This window comes from Ahaetulla prasina, chromosome 6 (assembly GCF_028640845.1).
Source record: "Ahaetulla prasina isolate Xishuangbanna chromosome 6, ASM2864084v1, whole genome shotgun sequence".
Lineage (NCBI taxonomy): Eukaryota > Metazoa > Chordata > Lepidosauria > Squamata > Colubridae > Ahaetulla > Ahaetulla prasina.
The window spans coordinates 2814138-2831644 of NC_080544.1; the positions used below are offsets into that span (position 1 = coordinate 2814138).

Below are 17507 nucleotides of genomic sequence, written 5' to 3' on the forward strand. Positions count from 1 at the left end.
CTGTATTTGAATTGAACAACAGGGCAGTCAATTTTCTTTACAGCAGTCTCTAAATCAGGGGTGTCCAACCATGACAACTTTAAGGAGCCGTGATAGCTCAGGCTGTAAGAAGCCTGTTATTAGAACACAATAGCCTGCAATTACTGCAGGTTCAAGCCCGGCCCAAGGTTGACTCAGCCTTCCATCCTTTAGGTAGGTAGGTAAAATGAGGACCCAGATTGTTGGGGGGGCAATAAGTTGACTTTGTAAATATACAAATAGAATGAGACTTATACACTGTAAGCCGCCCTGAGTCTTCGGAGAAGGGCGGGATATAAATGTAAAATTAAAAAAAAAAAAAAGACCTGTGGACTTCAACTTCCAGAATCAACAGTTGATAGTTTTGCAAACCTGCCCTTAAAATTACAGCCTTGTTTATAAATTCTGGGGAAAGGTTATATATTGAAGTTTGTGCTCTAATCAAGCAGAGAAGCAATTTAGAACTAAGAAGAAATTCCTGACAGTGAGAACAATTAATCCGTGGAACAGCTTGCCTCCAGAAGTTGTAAATGCTCCAACACTGGAAATTTTTAAAGAGAGATTGGAACAACCATTTGTCTGAAATGCTATAGGGTTTCCTGCCTGAGCAGGGGGGTTGGACTAGAAGACCTCCAAGATCCCTTCCAATTCTGTTATTCGGAAGTCATTTGTGCAGTTTTGATTGCTCCCTTTTTCCTTTTGCTTTTAAGAACTTTTATTTATACCGTTCAGGCAGCAGGATGGCTTTTTATCGCTTTAATTTCATACTTTCCGCATGCATCAGTATGCATAGCACATGCCAAGGAGACATCAATCTGGAAGAACAGGTTTTCATTTTTTGTTTATTACTTTCTTCGCTGTAAAATTGCTGCATCTGCATTTTTGTTTACTGGAGATGGCTTTGTCATATCTTTTTCTTGCCATTTTCTTGTTTTAATAATCCCAATTGTCTTTTATATTCTATCCTCCCATTCAACCGTTTTGGTTTCTCTACCATCATCTTATCAAATCTTCTTGATCAATTCTTAATTAACTAGCATAAACAAATGCCCTGTTTCCCTGAAAATATGACCTACCCTGAAAGTAAGTCCTAGCATGATTTTATACGTTTGCCCAATATAAGCCCTCCCCTCAAAATAAGCCCTAAATAAGTTCCTGAAGGACTCTGACAGTGAAAAGGAGGGGACGAAAGAAGCACGCAAGTGAGGTTAGTCAGTGGATGACATTCCCTGGTGCCTTTTTTGGTGGAAAAAAATATAAGAGGCTCTTATTTTTTGGGAAAACGCGGTATTATCACTGAAGGCATAAAATGGAACAGTTTCCTAATATATCCTTAAGTATTTTTAATGAGGTTTATACCATGAGGCTTCCCTAACCAAGAAAGAACCCTATTTAGTGGTAGACGCCAAGATTAATGTATATATATAGTTGTTCTTTTGGCCTTTAAACATGGCTCTCAAAGTTATGATCACATTAGGTTTTTAATTTAATAGTCACTTTTAACTCCAGAGAGATAATTGCTATGCTTTTGGATGTCCAGAAAAGTGTTCATATGGTTTCATAGACAATCTGAAAGGATTTCCCAAAGAATTTTATGTATTCTCTAGAAATGATCGACTTTAGTCCAATCATTTGGTGACAATAATGTATGCATGGTACCAAAAGTGTATTTTTTAAAAAGTGTATTTAACATACAAAAAGTGTATTCTAAAATATTAACACTATTGGAATATTGAGGTTGAGGGGATGTGGTGGCTCAGTGGCTAAGACGCTGAGCTTATTGGTCGAAAGGTCGGCAGTTCGAATCCTTACTGCTGCCGTGTAATGGGGAGAGCTCCCGTTACTTGTCTCAGCTTCTGCCAACCTAGCAGTTCAAAAGCACGTAAAAATGCAAGTAGAAAAAATAGGGACCACCTTTGGTGGGAAGGTAACAGCGTTCTGTGTACCTTTGGTGTTTAGTCATACCGGCCACATGACCACAAAGACGTCTTCGGACAGTGCTGGGTCTTCGGCTTTGAAACGGAGATGAGCACTGCCCCCTAGAGTCGGGAACGACTAGCACATATGTGCGAGGGGAACCTTTACCTTTACCTAGTACTGAGATAGACATTAGGTATTCTATATATACTATCTTATGTTTGATAAATGGTTATGCAATGTATTTATTTAAAAGTTGGCATACTAACTGATTGTTTTGGGGGAAAATTAGGTTTAATTGAAGGAAATCAGATTTAAAGCTAGGAATAACAGTGATATATTTGGGGCTTAGGTTGTGTCCCTATTCTACTCAACTTAACAAATCTCTTATTTGAACACTGTTGTGATGCCAAAGCTCCCATAAAAGACTATGTTTCCTAATAGTCTTTTGCAAGGGTGTGCTGAGGATTTCGGACAATATCTGAACGATAAAATCGCTCAGATTCGGGATGGTCTGGACTCTGACTGGGTGGATTCAGGCGGGATGATAAAGATAGGTCTTGAGGATGTTATCTGGGAAGAGTTCGATACTGTTGCTCCTGAAGACATGGACAGGATACTGGGGAGGCTGAATGCGACCACATGTTTATCGGACCCGTGTCCCTCCTGGCTGGTATTAGCCACCCGGGAGGTTACACGAGGCTGGCTTCAGGGAATTGTCAACACTTCCTTGACAGAGGGTGTCTTCCCTGCCGCCTTGAAAGAGGCCGTAGTGAGGCCCCTCCTCAAGAAGCCCTCCCTGGATCCAGCTGTTCTAGCGAACTATCGTCCAGTCTCCACCCTTCGCTTTGTGGCGAAGGTTGTAGAGAGTGTGGTGGCGCGACAACTCCCGCAGTACCTGGATTAAACTGCCTATCTCGACCCGTTTCAGTCCGGCTTCCGGCCTGGGTACAGCACAGAGACGGCATTGGTCGTGTTGGTGGATGATCTCTGGAGGGCTCGGGACAGGGGTTGCTCCTGTGTCCTGGTCCTATTAAATCTCTCAGCGGCCTTCGATACCATCGACCATGGTATTTTGCTGCGCAGGTTGGAGGGGTTAGGAGTGGGGAGCACCATTTTGCGGTGGTTCTCCTCCTATCTTTCTGACCGGTCGCAGACGGTGTTGGCAGGAGGGCAGAGATTGGCCGCGAGGTGCCTCATATGTGGGGTACCACAGGGGTCGGTTCTCTTGCCTCTTCTGTTCAACATCTATGTGAAGCCGCTAGGTGAGATCATCCGTGGTTTTGGGGTGCAATGCCATCTGTACGCTGACGATACTCAGCTGTACATTTCCACCCCAAACCATCCCAACGATGCCGTTGAAGTGATGTCCCGGTGTCTGGAGGCCGTGCGGGTCTGGATGGGGAGAAACAGGCTTCGACTCAACCCTTCCAAGACTGAGTGGCTATGGATGCCGGCGTCCCGGTATAGCCAGCTGATGCCATCGCTGGCGGTTGGGGGCGAGTCATTGGTACCCACGGAGAGGGCTCGCAATCTAGGCGTCCTCCTGGATGCACATCTGTCTTTAGAAGAGCATATGACAGCCGTTGCCAGGGGGGCTTTTTATCAGGTTCGCCTGATACGCCAGTTGCGTCCCTTCCTGGACTGGGATTCCCTATGCACGGTCACTCATGCCCTCGTCACTTCTCGCCTGGACTACTGCAATGCTCTCTATATGGGGCTCCCCTTGAAGAGCACCCGGAGGCTCCAACTGGTTCAGAATGCGGCCGCGCGGGTAATAGTGGGAGCAACTCGAGGCTCCCATGTAGCACCTGTCCTGCGCGAGCTGCACTGGCTTCCGATGGTCTTCCGGGTGCAATTCAAGGTGTTGGTTATTACCTTTGAAGTGCTCCATGGCATAGGACCAGGTTATCTACGAGACCGCCTGCTGCTACTAATAGCCTCCCATCAACCCGTGCGCTCCCAGAGAGGGTCTCCTCAGGGTGCCGTCGGTCAAACAATGTAGACTGGTGACCCCTAGGGGGAGAGCCTTCTCTGTGGGGGCTCCTGCCCTCTGGAATGAGCTGTCTCCGAAGATACATCAACTTCCTGATCTCCGGACCTTTCGCCGCGAGCTAAAGACCTTTCTATTTTATCGTGCAGGGCTGGCTTAATGAAGTTTTTTATGGGGGTTTTATTATAGTTTTTAATTTCTTCAGCCTATAATTTAATTAGTTTTTAAATGTTTTTTAACTTTTTCTGATTTGTGCTTTTTACCCTGGCTGTAAACCGCCCTGAGTCCTTCGGGAGAAGGGCGGCATATAAATTAAATAAATAAATAGAATAAATAACTGGGGCTACCACCAATCCTAATAGCTCATGAAGAAAGGGCAAAAAGTAAAGTGAAATTTATCTCTTCAATTTATGCAATAACTACCATATTTTTCGGAGTATAAGATGCACCTTAGTTTTTGGGGAGGAAAATAAAAAAAAAGCTGATTGGCAGGTGGATTGGCCTCCCGGAATACCCCCAATCAGCTGTTCCCAGAGGTGAATTTTAGTAACAGGATCCTTGATTGTGAGCTCTGTGCCTTGGTTTTTTTGGCTTTTTTCCCCTGCCTCTGAAACTCTGTTTCAGAAAAACTTTTTTCTGCCTCTGAAAGCCTCCAAAACAGAATTTCAGAAAAAAAGCCAATGAAGCTTCGTTTGGGGCTTTTTTTTCTTTTTTTTTGAAGCTCCGTTTGGAGCTTTTTTTCTAAGCTCCTTGGAGCTCCGTTTGGGGCTTTTTTTCTGAAGCTCCGTTTGGAGCTTTTTTCAACCTCTGAAACCTCCATTTGAGAAGCTGGACGGGGCTACATTCGGAGTATAAGACGCACCCAGATTTTCACCCTCTTTTTGGGGGGGAAAAGGTGCATCTTATACTCTGAAAAATACGGTAAATACAATTAATACAACAAAAGCAGGTGTGTGTATATATGGAACACCTCAGAAAGTATTTAAGGTTATCAACAATTTGCTGCTGTGAGGTGCAATTCAGACCTTTTTGGGTTCATTCTGCTGTGACAATATTTTGGGCTAAAATTCATAGCATTTTAATATTTTTCAGCAGCACTAAAGCAACATTTTAGACTCTTGTGTCTGAATTATTATATAAGGTTGGAAAGATAATTCTACATCCGATTTCCATCGTGTGCCATTTGGTACTATTTTAAGTCATATTTTGGAAGTCATATTTCGGAAGTCATATTTCGGAGCAAGCTAATCAAATTATCTTTTACCTGTGTACGCCCACTTTCATTTTTATATGCTACAAGCTGTTCATAATGAAGTGTGCTATCGTTTTTTTTCTATTTACCTAAAGTAAAGGTAAAGGTTCCCCTCGCACATATGTGCTGGTCGTTCCCGACTCTAGGGGGCAGTGCTCATCTCCGTTTCAAAGCCGAAGAGCCAGGGCTGTCCGAAAACATCTCTGTGGTCATGTGGCCAGCATGACTAAACACCAAAGATGCACAGAATGCTTTTACCTTCCCATCATTTGATCATCAATTGTGTTGTAAATGTTGTACCTTGATGAACGTATCTTTTCTTTTATGTACACTGAGAGCATATGCACCAAGACAAATTCCTTGTGTGTCCAATCACACTTGGCCAATAAAAAATTCTATTCTATTCTATTCTATTCTATCAAAGGTGGTCCCTATTTTTCCACTTGCATTTTTTATGTGCTTTCGAACTGCTAGGTTGGCAGAAGCTGGGACAAGTAATGGGAGCTCACTCCATTATGTGGCACTAGGAATTCGAACCGCTGAACTGCTGATCTTTCGACCAACAAGCTCAGTGTCTTAGCCACTGAGCCATCGCATCCCTCTATTTACCTACTTATTTACCTACTCAAACTGCCCAAGGAGCTGCTGATTCAGTTCTATAGAGGAATTATTGAGTCTGTCATTTGCACCTCTATAACTGTCTGGTTCGGTTCTGCAACCCAACAAGAAAGACACAGACTTCAGAGGATAATTAGAACTGCAGAAAAAATAATTGCTACCAACCTGCCTTCCATTGAGGACCTGTATACTGCACAAATCAAGAAGAGAGCCGTGAAAATATTTACAGATCCCTCACATCCAGGACATAAACTGTTTCAACTCCTACCCTCAAAACCCTAGAGCACTGCACATCAGAACAACTAGACACAAGAACATCCCGAAGGCCATCACTCTGCTAAACAAATAATTCCCTCAACACTGTCAAACTATTTACTAAATCTGCACTACTATTAATCTTCTCATCGTTTTCATCACCAATCTCTTTCCACTTATGACTGTATGACTGTAACTTTGTTGCTAGCAATCCTTATGATTTATATTGACCATCATTTGTGTTGTAAATGTTGTACCTTGATGAACGTATCTTTTCTTTTATGTACACTGAGAGCATATGCACCAAGACAAATTCCTTGTGTGTCCAATCACACTTGGCCAATAAAAAACTCTATTCTATTCTATTCTATTCTATTCTATTCTATTCTATTCTATTCTATTCTATTCTATTCTATTCAAATCTCTAAAGCTCATCTTCCCTCATTTATTTCTGCACCTTTTATCTGCTTTCTCGTCACCTATGCATACCTAAACTCTCTTTCCCTCTCACAACTTATATATTTCCCTAGTTTTGCACAACCCCAGCTATTTTGCCTCCCTTCATGCCATCTTCTCTTCAAAGTGTTCTGTGAGTTCCATCTTCCGCACTGGCTCTCCTGCTTTTATTTTTTTTCCTATGTGTCTTCCTTGCTTAGTTTGGCATCTTAGCTGGAGTCAACCATACCAGATGCTCTGACTGCGAATGGCTGGAAAAACAGCTGACATCTCCACTACGTACCTCTGAATCAAAAAAAAAAAAAAAAAAAAAAGGGGGGGGGAGGGATATTGGATATAATGACGCACTATTTTCCCAAACTCTTTACCACTTTTGAAATGCATGGGTAGATTTAAATGTTCCTGTAAACATACGAGAAAAGGACACGGGGATTTCTTCTGTGAACGACACCATTTTCTCGTAAACGTAAACCATGCAGGCCCCTTCAAATGTGATTCATATAATGAAATATTAATTAAAATATCATTTTTCTCTTTTAAGCGATTCGAATTCCCTACTTTTTTTTTTTTTATTGTCAACCCTCAAATGGACTCAAATGCAATTTTGGTGGAATTAAAGCATTGGTGCCTGACATACATTTTCTTCTTTTATAATGTGTATTTTTTTTTAGTATTATTGTGCAACAGAAGACTTATCATATACTCAAGAGACTTTCATTTGGACACCCTGTTTAACTTCATTTAGGTTCTCTCCAGGTGGATTCTGAGCACAATATAACAGATGCACTTCTGAGATCAAAGGGCTTCTTCACAAGATGCCGGGTTTTTTTAAAGAGCCGCCAATACACTTGATTAAATTATAAATGATATGCTAAATTCTTCTCTATAGAGTAGAAGAACTGAAGAATCTTCTTGTCTAGGCAAATCCCAAGGCAAACAGCCAAAAGATTAGCTTATCTTTGGCCCTGACTGAAGACAATCCAATCTTGAAAAGAGCAAGTATATACCAACTCAGGAGTCTCCAAACTCGGCAACCTTAAGACTGGTGGACTTCAACTCCCAGAATTCCTCAGTCTTAAAAGTTACCAAGTTTGGAGACCCCTGCACCAACCAACCATTCCATTAAAGCATCCCACTGGCCCAAAATATCTGTCCCAGTAATTTATTTTTGGCAAGACTCCACACAAACGCGTTCAAAGAAATGTTGATCTTTTCTTAACAGGATACGTGCATCCAAACTCTGTGGCTTGCGATGCTTCAGTGAACCTTATAAATGCAGTCTTGAGGTTCGTGTTTTAAAATAATTGTGATTTATCCAAGGTGGCTTGAGCGGTGCTACTACCCTCTCCCTCTACTCCCAATACTTGCAAAGACTTGAGTGACAGAGAAGCAGAAATTGGCCATTCCAAAGAGAAAGAGAACACCAATTCAGTTGTTAACAACAGCTTCCCTTCCCACCCTATCAGTCACCAAACTCCCTCTGTGGCCCTGTCAGAATGTCTTAATGTTTAGGGTTTTTCTCAAAACCTTCTTACTCTCGTTGGGATGTGTGCCTCAATTTAGCATGGGAACAGTTTTCTCAAATAAAAATAAAAAATCAAATAAATAAATAAATGAAATGAAATAGAACAAATTGTGCATTTAGACCCCGGAGGTCAGGGTTAGGGTTAACCTAACCTTGAAGGAAAGTTAATCGGAAAAAGGCTTGTTCACGTGTCTTCAATCTACCTACGACTTCCATTAACTCTGGCTAAAGGCCTTCTCACCTTCTAGATGTCTTTAAAAACTAAACACTCTATAAACTAGTTGCTAACCATGATAGCAAATCAAAGATATCGGAAAAGCTAAAGTGAAAGACGGGTGTGCCAATGAAACCATCTGTATATACCTGTTTGTACTTGCACTAGGCAGATACTAGGAATGTAACTAATGTGCCAATATAGGTAGTCCTCAACTTACGACCACAATTGAGCCCAACATTTATGTTGCGAAGTGAGAAATTTGTTAAGTGGGAGTCATAAAAGGAGCAACCTTTTATGACTTTTCTTGCCACATTTGTTAAGTGAACCACTGTGGTTGCTAAATTAGGAACACCGTTGTTAAGTGAATCCGGCTTTCTCATTGACTTTGCTTGTCAGAAGGTCACAAAAGGTGGAATAAAAACCCTTCACATGAACCCGGGACCCTCCAACCATCATAAATATGAAGCAATTGCCAAACGTCTAAGTTTTGATATGTGACCATGGGTATGTTACAAAGGTCATAAATGTGAAAAATAGTCATGTCACTTATTTTTAAGTGCCGTGACTTCAAACAGTCACTACATGAACTGCTGTAAGTCAAGGATTACCTTGTAAGCCTTTGGTTCATTGAGAAAAAAACTGAGACTACACTGCTATAGTAACTATTGGATTAACATCTGTTGTAAAGCAGAGGTTTTCTAATTTAAGGATAAAAGAAAAAGACCTTTCTTTTGAATTCTTGCTGGCTTCGTTGACCTTACTAAGTAGTTCACTCAATAATAAAAGGCAAGTAATTTGCTACCGATTCTTTATCGGATTTTTTAAAAAAATTGGTAATTTCCGATGGCCTTTTGTCCATATTCTAAGCGGCATTACTGGAATCCTGGGTCTTGGATTTTGGGTTTATTCTGTAAGTTAGTGTATTTGAGATGTCATGGTTCAAAAATTATAGCCATAATAAGCACCATTTTGCCCAGTTAAAGATTACAGAACGAGAGTGTTAGTGGTAGATGAAAGATGTTTTACTAAATTTGCACAATTTCAATTCCATATTACTTCTCTTATCAGCTGTGAAAATGATGGTTTTAAATGATCAATTTAAGACTCAATAAATAAAAAATTGATAATAGAACAAAAGAGTGTTTAACTGGCCCAAAAGAACTGAAGCGTTGTTTCTAAAGGCAGGCTATTTTCTATACAGACATGCCTATTGCTCCTTGCATTTTGAATTATTTAGGAAAAAAAATATGAAAGCACAATCCTATCAATCTCTCAAATAATCCTATCATTCAATCTCAATTACTGTAAGGCAGGATCACCTAAACCTCTAGCTGTAATTCACAAATTTAAGATAACAAATTTAGGGGCTAGGCTCTATTGATCACAATTGGATTACCTTCCTGATACAGCAAGCAAACATAGCTATCTATTTTAATGAGAAAGGCAATATTTCTCATATGGTATATTAAGGAGCAAAGTAAGATTGTGAAATACTTCCAGTAAGGATGGAACTTCAAACACATTACAAATTCAGTTCTACCTTATCATCTGGCAGCAGTTTCTAAAATTTCACCAGGATATTTATTCTACTTTTACAAACATAGTACAAATTATGCATTTTTCTTCTACGTACATTTTGTTTTTCCATTTACATTATCATCAAGATAAGTGGCCTTCACAAAATCCCCTTATAGTAATCTTTAATATGTTGTAAATACCTTTAAAGGGTTTTTTTTAAAACAAAAAATATATTTTGGCCCTAGTTTTCGCCACTTCATTTCTGCTTCCAAAATTCCAAGTGACTATAAATTAAAATATACTGGGGAGTAGCAGGGCTCTCTTACCACTTCTATATTCCCAAAATCTACACCTGAAAGACTTCTAACTCTCCAGAGGAGAAGAGGAAAGAAAAATAAAAGAATCTTCCCAAATGTTGGTGACTAAATTCAAATATTTATTTATACATACATACAAAGCTGATGATCCGATCTGAACTGAATGACTTACGGACCTCCAGAACAGAGAATAAGATGAAAGACTAAACATAAACATAATGTAATAAATAACATCCCAAACGTGATAATACAATAATCTCCTAGGAGAAATTAAGATGATCCACAGGGCTCTCAAAGGTCCTTTGAAAGAGTAGCAGGATTATAGCCTGTCTGCTCTTAGGAGAGCATCATTCCAGAGTTGGGAGGTAGTGACTGTACAGGCCTAACCTGGGATTCAGGCAGGTGACACCCCTAAGGCAGGGGTCTCCAACCTTGGTAACTTTAAGACTTGTAGACTTCATCTCCCAGAATTCCTCAGCCAGGAAATTCTCGGAGTTGAAGTCCACAAGTCTTAAAGTTTCCATGGTTGGAGACCCCTGCCCTAAGGGACAGGATGCAGAGGGAACCTTCTAATCTGGATATGAGAGTACTTTATTGTGAAGCCTACTGGCATCTCATATTTGGATGGTACGAATAGAGGGTGGCTTCTGAACAGGCTTTCCAATATTGCTATTCAAAAAAAGAAGTCACATACTGTACTGAACTCAGAAACCTCCCTTTGACTTATTCCCCATCATATGGTTAACACAAAGCACTGTAACTACTGACATATCATATCAAGTTCAAAACTGAAACAATGCAGACCTTGAACAAATAACATTCAGCATATTCCTAAAGATTAATACAAGGGCAAGTTGAAGACTTCAAACTGCTGTTTAATATCTCAACTTTCTTACTAAGAGGTAAAGAACTTCCAATTTCCTGAGCATTTTAAGCAAGACCCATGAAATAAGAGATAAACAGCTTAGCTACCCTAGTAGTGTACATTCCAGTCTCACTATAAATATAATGAATTTTTTTTAAAAAAAATGCACTATGTTGACTGGAGACTTGCTAGAGAATGCTAGTTTTAAGAAACAAATTTGTTTAATTTCGAATGGATTCTTAAACTGCACTTAACAAGGGCCAAAACAGGATTTTTGATGCAGGGCAAGTACATATTTTCTAGTCTATCCTGTAACCACTTGCAATTCCAGTCATGTCATGGATTTGCTGGAGAAGATACACCTGTTAAAACATCTCATAAACGTTACTGGCAAACTTGGAAAAGGTGTTTTTCTCCGGAAGTGCTGTTTCACGTGATAATCTTGTGTAAAAAAAAAGATAAACGCAGTGGAAGGCAGTGAGAACTATTGGCCAACCCCCTCTGGAAAATTAGTCACAGATCCTATTTGCTCTGTCCCAAATGGGGTATCCACAACACACAGAGGAAACAAAAGTACAAGGTACAAAGAAACACCAGACAAAGTTTAAGGATCCCTGTTTTACACACCTGACATTTCTAGAGCTTGGGCTTTATCAAAATTATCCTTGCCCAAGCTGGTGCTTTTTGGGAAAGTTGGACTATAAAATGTATTATCACTAACAGCAGGTACTATGGCCCAACATTAAGAAGGGGAGAAGTTTAAAGACAACAGTATTTTCCCAGTGAACACAAACCACAGCAAGAAGAAAATACGCACCTTCCAATCCCAAACTTTATCCCTTACTTTCTTTTCTGTAGCCTTTTATGGAAATGACCCTCTCTACCACCTCTGTCATCAAATGGCTTCATTAGATTTATTTATTTTCTTTCCTTACCCAATAAATAACCACCAATGAATGACCACCAATATATCCAACCAGGATTTGTAGCAAAAGAAAACAACTGAGCCATCAACAACAATCGACCCAAGAGGCTTTATTTTAGCCCTTTCCAAACTGATCCGGTGGCAATCCATCCCCAAATATAGATCTCTTTTTGTGGGGGGGGGGTAGGGTGTAGAGGAGATCCACCAATCTCATTTCTTCGTCCCACGCTCTCCAAACCAAGTGCAACCGGATTACCCCACGGCTTCTTTAATTTGGGGTGTCCCGCAGAGGAGCAGCAACGACTCTGGCTTGATTAAGGCTGCTAATTAGGCTGCTCCTTTGATCCTTTTTGTTTACTTCGAGGGGTGCAGTCGAAGGGACGAGCAACCACCCCCTTAATTAAAAAAGGAACCAAGGAAGGAAGGAAGGAAGGAAGGGAGGGAGGGAGGTGGGGGAAAGGTAGGGAGGAGGGAAGGAAGGAAGGAGAAGGGAGGAAGGAAGGAGGGAAGGAAGAAAGGAAGGAAGGAAAGAAAAAGGAAGGGAGGTGGGGGAAAGGTAGGGAGGAGGGAAGGGAGGAAGGAGAAGGGAGGAAGGAAGGAAGGAGAAGGAAGAAGGGAAAGGAAAGAAAGGAGGGAGGGGGGAGGACCAGCCCTTCCCGCCCCCCTCCCCAAGCCCAGGGGAGACCCCGGCCCTTTCATCCCCCACTGGGGTGTCGCTGAGGCCGCCCTCTCCCCTCTGGGGCAGCCCCTCAACTCCCAAGGGGCCCTTCCAGGCCAGCCCCCCATCCGCACCCCAGGCGGCCCAGCGAAAGCAAACCCGTCCCAGCCCGTCCCGCTGCGCCAAGAGCCCCGCCAGGCCCGGCCAGGAGGGCCTCCCTCGCTCACCCGCGGGGCATTGTCCTCGGAGCGTCCCCCGGGATCGGCTGGGTCCGAAGCGCGTCCCCCGGCCGAGGCCTAGACGGGGCGGGGAGAGGCTGCGGCGGTGTCTGCTCACTTCGACGCCCGAGCCGAATGAAGCCGCCGTCGGTCCTCTTACGGCGCCTTGGGATGGCCCACGCGCATGCGCGGGAGAGGGAGAGAGTGGTGGGGAGAGAAGAGAGAGTGGGGGGAAAAAGAACAGAGGCTCGGTCTCTCTCTCTCTCTCTGGGAGGGAGGGGGTGCGCCTTGGAGTGGGGTGGTTCCAATCACGGCTCGGGAAAGGAGGCGGGCACCGCCCCAGGGGCGTCGAGGCGTCCAATCAGAGTCGGGCGGAAGGAGTGGCTTTGGAGAAGAGAAATAAAGAGTCCGGCCGTCGAGGGACGCTTCTTCGCCCTTCCCCGGCGGAGGCTGCCGAGCGGGTTCGGGAAACTCGTCCCCCCCCCTTTTTTTTTTTAAAAAAAATTCTCCGCCCTAACGCACCTTTCTAGGGATGGGGCGTGTCAGTCCCAGCCCGAGCCCTCGACGGAAATTACCGAAGGTGGCGCTAGGCGACGAGAGGGATGTGCCTTCGCCTTCGCCTGCCTGGCACATTGCAAGACGGGTGGGGAGAAAGGGACATTCCTCTCGCCTCCTGCGCGCATGCTCTGTAGGCTTTCGAGTTACAGGGGCCGAGAGCAACAGAAAAGAGACGGGGATGGAGGAGAAAAAAGGCAGCTCTTTCCCCCAAAAAACTACATTGTATAGTACAGGGTTCTCCAACCTTGGTCCCTTTAAGACTTGTGGACTTCAACTCCCAGAGTCCCTCAGCCAGCAAAGCTGGGAATTGAAGTCCACAAGTCTTAAAGGGACCAAGGTTGGAGACCCCTGGTATAGTATAGTATGGTATGGGTATAGGTATGGAATATATAATATACATATAATATAAATATCATAATATAATATATATATATATATATATATGTGTGTGTATATATATATATATATATATATATATATATATATATATATATGTGTGTGTGTGTGTGTGTGTGTATATATATATATATATATATATATATATATATATATATATATATATATATATATATATATATATATATATATATATATATATATATATATATGTCTTTGGTTATTCGGTTTTCTCCGCATAAAATTGGAAGTGTCTTGGCGACGTTCGAAGAAGTCTCATTCGTCATCTTCAGGCTTCATCTTCGTGCTTCTGGGAGCAATGTGTGATTGCAGCTGTTTCTTCCTTTTAACTGCTAGTGGGGTTTGAACTGATTGGGTGGGAGCTTGGCTGTGCTCTGATTGAATGGGGGTTTTTTTGTGCTCTGATTGGCTGGGGTGTGTCCTGTTTGGGTGGGGGCTTGGTTGTGCTCAGTTTAGTCTGTGTTGCAGAGGGATTTGAGCTGGTGAGCTGCATAGCTGTTGTTTGGCTTTGTGTTCGTGGTCGTGCTACATCTTCATAGTGGGTGTCAGTCTGCTGCATGTATGGATTGGAGGGGTTTGAAATGGCTAATGTTGCAGCTGCGGTCTGGCTTCTGGTCCTTGGTCGTGCTTCCTGATCAGTGTGGGTTTGGGTCTGCTTTCTGGGTGGAGGTGTGGTGGTGACATCCTGTGTGGACCTCGTGAGTGTGGGTCTGGTGTCATTCCTCGTGTTAAGGACTCGTTTGTCAATAAGGGCGGGTTTCCAAATGGCTGGTAGGCGGGAGGTATCATCTCGTTTGTTCATGCTGTGTGGGCGTTTTTCTATCTCGATGGCTTCTCTGATTATTCTGTTGTTAAAGTATTCAGTTTTGGCGATAGTTCTGGTCTTTTTAAAGTCAATATCGTGTCCTGTGGCTTTAAGGTGTTGGACCAGGGAAGAAGTTCAGAAAACATATATATATATATTATATAAAATATAATATAATATAAACAATATTACATACTAGTGTTTAATAAAATCACGATTTCCTTATGTTTCCTTGCCTTTTGTTACATTTTTATTCATTTGGTTCCCAGCCTAGGATTAGGGCAGATCATAAAGTAGTGGCCAAAATTGTGGAAACCTTTTGGGAAAAGTGTATTTTTGAGGTTTGATGGCTAATAATAACACACACAGACCTTCACCCAATTGAAAATCAATGGGGCCGACTCAAGAAACTTGTTAGTCAGAACTTGCAACCCAGCAATAAAACCCAGTTAATAGAAGCAATCCTTCAATCCTGGTTTCACATTATAACAGCTGCAGAACTAAAAGTTAGTTCACTCCATGGGAAGACGTTGTAAGGCTGTAATTCATGCTAAAAGTTACCTAACACAGTATTAACTCAGTATGACATGTTGATTGTTTTTGTATATCTCATTTTTCCTACATGTTTCACTTTTCTTCTTTATACTGTAACTGCTATTCTAATAGCAAATCCTTCCTAAAAGTTATTGCATTACATTCTTGATTCAATTATCTTTCCATTGATATATAATTTTATGGTACTATTCCAGAAAGAAAGTGGTGTTATTAGCTAGTTTTAGAAAATACACTTTTCCCAAAAGGTTTCCACAATTTTGGCCACTTCTGTAAATGCTTTCTGAGAAATAATTTCCCTATCTCTGACCTGAGATTTGTAGAATGGGTGGCCTAATAAATATTTTAAGGAAGCCAAGCAAAATAAATAAATGAGCCATATGGTGTCTGCAGTGAATTTTCATTTTTTATTTTTGGATGAGAAAACAAACAAACCGAGAAATGCCTCCCATTGAAGAAAATTCCTAGGCTTTGCCTTAAATTGGGTTGCCCAATGCCCAGATTAATTTCTCTTGCCATGTACATGTATACTTCCAAACTAGATTATGTCATTTCTCTATGTCATATAATATATGTGGGTATATGGATAATTTTGTATTTATTTTGTCATGTTTATGTAGTTTATATTGGAGGTGGAGACTCTTTTGAGAACTGTATGCAACAAAATCTCATTTTAATGTATGCCAATTAGTATACATTCAAAGTGACAGTAAAGTTATTCTAAGTCAGAGAGAGACAGAGACAGTGGGAGGGAGAAGGGGGGAGAGAGAGAGAGAGAGAGAGAGGGAATGAAAACAATTTTATACTTACAATCTCTGCTTGTTTTGTGCATGAATCACAATGTCACAACGTAACAAATAACATCTGAATCAATTGCAGTCTTGCAATCTATTAATCAGTAGTGGAATTCAAATTTTTTTACTACCGGTTCTGTGGGCAAGGCTTGGTGGGTGTGGCAGGGGAAGGATGCTGTAAAATCTCCATTCCCTCCCCACTCCAGGGGAAGGTTACTGCAAATCCCCATTTCCTCCTGATCAGCTGGGACTTGGAAGGCAGAGAATAGATGGGGGCAGGGCCAGTCAGAGGCAGTATTTAACGGTTCTCTCATATACTCAAAATTTCTGCTACCAGTTCTCCAAAACTGATCAGAACCTGCTGAATACCACTGCTACGAATGTTATTTAATTTTGCAATATGTCAATATATTGATAACTCCAACAATTTTTCATGGTACAGATGGCCAGCTATGACTCCCTATATGACAGTCCACAGGGCATAAACAGGCCATAGCTGCCCACTCCTCTTCCATGGACTCAAACTGCTTATTCCATGCCCTGCTCTGTTTTTCTATACCAACTTTAGAACATCCTAACCTGTGTTTATCAATAGTTATTACAGGTTTAATTTGGATGTGTGTGTAATTCATAGTATGGCCTAAGCTGGGTTTTTGGGGTTTTTTAGCATCTTGGTAGATTAACTTGGGGGCACCGATGCTCTGGAACGAACTTCCCCCTGGCTTACGTCAAGTGCTGGATCTTCGGACCTTCCGTCGTGAGCTAAAAACACACCTATTTATTCAAGCGGGACTGGCATAATAGTGTTAAATTTTAATTCAGGGTTTTATTAATATTTTTAAAATTTTAAAACTAAATTTTAATTATCAGCCTTTTTGTAATTTGCTAGGTTTTAAATGTTTTAATTTGTATATATTCCTGTGTTTTATCTTGGCTGTACACCGCCCTGAGTCCTTCGGGAGAAGGGCGGTATAAAAATTTAATAAAATAAATAAATAAATAAATAACTCCTAGCCCAAACAAACTTCATTCCCCCCCCATCCCTCTTCTCTTAGTTCGTTTGTCCTAAACCCCAGAGGATCTTCATGAAGAAAAATTGCAAATTTACAAAACCTTGCACTGCAAACCCAGGAAACGATTCCACCCATGGCTGGGCTGCAGCTGAATGGGAATTCTCCCAGAGCTCTGGGTTACCTGGAAATTAAGTATCTATCCCAAATATTCTTCTTCCGAATAATGTTTTATTTTCTAGACTGGGAGATTCTACCTTTATAGGAAAAGTTTTTTTTTCCATCCTCAGTGTTCTGTTAAAAACTTGAGAACGTTTAAAACTGGTCATCCATGGGCAAAGTTGCTCGGTCAGTGGAATCTGTGATTGGCAGAAGGAAGAGCGCAGACAAATTTAGTTATAAATGAAGCTTTCTCATGGTATGTGAATGTGTGCCTTTTCCCAGTGGCTGCCACAGATGCCTATGCTGGTTTTATTCCAAATATCCTATTTTAGTTGAATACCTGCTTTGTTTAACAAGGGCAGTGGGCTGCAATGATACAGGGGACCATCAGAGGGCAGCAAAGTGACATTAAAAAAAGTGAAATATTGTGCCCTCTAATGGTGGTCCAGATTTTTGC

The 17507-nt window shown here is 41.6% G+C and overlaps 1 protein-coding gene across 1 annotated transcript in view; it reads right to left on the bottom strand.

The window, feature by feature from the left end:
- BMPR1A (bone morphogenetic protein receptor type 1A) overlaps nucleotides 1-13000 on the bottom strand; it is a 68055-nt gene extending 55055 nt beyond the window's left edge. The window contains exon 1 of the mRNA XM_058187562.1: nucleotides 12762-13000. The gene's annotated coding sequence lies outside the window, so the exon portion shown is untranslated. The remainder of the gene's footprint in view (nucleotides 1-12761) is intronic.
- Between the last annotated feature and the right edge of the window lie 4507 nt (nucleotides 13001-17507).